Here is a 2702-nt window from a genome sequence, read left to right on the forward strand (position 1 = left end):
AAAGAATCAAGTCAAAATAGATCAAAGTCTCAATATAAAACCTGAAAGTTTGAAATAGAAGTGGATATTACAGGAGGAATACTTTAGGACATGGGCATTGGCAATGCTTTCCTGAGTGAGACTCTCATAACTCAGGGGTTGACAACGCTGACATATGTGGGGAAAGAGGAGACTCTTAATACACTAGACAGCTGTGCTACTTCTGGGTATATATCTGAATGAAGAGACGTTAGCATACAAAAGATACACCTGCAGCCCATTTTTATTATGGTATGTTCACAGTAGCCACTTATGGATCATTCTAGGTTCCCATCAACAGATGAATAGACAAAGAATACACGGTGTATATATATATTAGGATTAATCAGCCATAACCAAAAAGAATGAAAATGGATGGAACTGTAGATCCCTGTGTTAAGTGAAGCAAGCTAGACAAAGACTAGTAGTGTATGTTTTAACTCATGTGGATGTTAAAAAAAAGTAAAAGAAAACTGACATTATAAGAGGGACTATTAGGGAAGGGGAAGAGGACCAAAGTGAGAGGAAGGAGAGGAGGGCAAGGAAGAATTAAAGGTAAATAGGATTGATGTACAGAATGTGCATGTAAGAATGTCACAGCCAAACCCACTGATTTGTAATATTAATATACACTGATAATTATAATAAAATAAATAAAAATAAAAATAAGACTAGAGATGTTGGAAAAGATACAGAAAATATTGATTCCACAGGAACCTGTTGTTTGGATAAAATAGCATGGCAGATGTTCTATAGGAGACTGATATTCAATCTTACCTTTATCCATATTTTTACTATTTACAATTCTTTGTTTGTATTGAACATATTTAGCATTTATGTTATTCATGATTGACATATTATTAAACTATAAAATAACAAGACTCATATAGTAATAGATTGATCCTGATTGATTATTCTCTTCAGGAAATCCCACTCATTTAATCACTAAAGCTCTGAATTATGTTTGTCCACATTTTCCCAGCTTTCATATGAACTTATCATTACTCAACTGAACAACATGCTTTTGTTTTTAAACACTACACATCTTTTAAGGCAATATTCCTAACAAGATGTGCTATGCTTGCAAGTTCTTACCTGCTTTGTTCAAACACATTCCCTGTTTAGACATTTTATCTCAGCTAAATGCCATTTAGAAACATACTTTCTCCCTCAGATTCAATAGCTGAAAAAAATTATCTGTGTTGATGCAAATATTGAGATTGTCAACAGTCTCTTACTTGAAGTTTTTCTGAATAGATAGGATTCTTCCTAGATTACTCACAAAATGTTAATTCAATCAAGGGAAAAAACACGTTATATAAAAAATATGTATAGATATTGTTAAAAAGAAGCTTGTGGGATGAAACAAGAGAAAGATTAATTAAGTCTTCAAGTTGATATATACATAGCAGATAATTTATGTAATTACCTATATTTGCTTGATCAACATTTTTTGAATGAATATTATGAGTCATAAAAATCTACAAAGTTGCCTCATATAATCTGCTATATATATGAGATCACCAGTGCTGTGAACTGAATTGGCTTAACTATGGATTACGAAGACCTGCCTACACAAAGAGCATTCAAATATTTATGATATTTTTTATTGAACCAAACAATTTCTAACTTTTGTATAGAATCTTCTTCTTTTAAGCCCTCACAACTTATTTCAACGCAAAGTACAGAAAAGTCACACTGATTTAGTAGAAAAGATGAAGAAGTGAATGAATTTTAAATGAAAGAAAGAATGATGATATCAAGAGATGTTTATCAGCATAAAATTGGCTTCATATTACCAAGAGTTGAGCAATCAGGGGCCTCATTTTCTTTTGTCTTCATCTGCTGAAAGACTGAAGATGTTTAGGAAAGAAATTTGTAGATTATGAGTGACATATTAATTAGTACACTTAATATATGAGTATAAATGTGCTCTCATTAAATGTATAAGTATACATTACTTAATAAAAGCATGCACATTGTTTGTATTTCTGTAGAAAATATTTTGATCTTGTGAGATTTCTTAAATTGACTATAAAAAACAATTATGCTGTGGATAAATGTAAAAGCCTTCAGTGTATGTTTATGGTAAAGTAATTGTTATGTTGCAGAATGCACTGTCTTTGTATTCTCACAAATATGAAACATGTAATATACTTATTCTAGGATAAGAAAAATACACTGTATACAACTTTTATTTAAAAATTTTCTCTCTATATACTCCCCCCCCAAAAAAAAGATTAAAAAATAAATACCTCTGATTTAATACTTGGGCTAAGCTGAAATGCCAAACAGCTGTATTTTCTTCATTTCTCCCAGAATTCCTTTCACCAGATTTTGTTTTAATGATATTCATGATACTCATACAATAAAAATGTATAAGACCCATCACTGTATTAACTAATACTTCAAAAGACATTTTTTTTCTTAATATGAAGAACATTTCTTTAAAATACAAGAAGACATAGTTTTAGAGTATAATACTGATTGATATATGTGTTTATGTTTCTATTTCATACTGAGAATTATGTAAGTAATAAGACTCTTTCCAGTTTGGGCGGCCATTAATTTCAGAAACAAATTAGAAGTTTATCTGTAGAAAATATTTAAGGTCTCACAATAGAAAGTATTTATATTACTTTTCCCTGATCTTGATTTAATTTTTTTTTTTTTTTTTTTTTTTT

This window comes from Marmota marmota, unplaced genomic scaffold, assembly GCF_001458135.2.
Source record: "Marmota marmota marmota unplaced genomic scaffold, marMar, whole genome shotgun sequence".
Classification (NCBI taxonomy): Eukaryota; Metazoa; Chordata; class Mammalia; order Rodentia; family Sciuridae; genus Marmota; species Marmota marmota.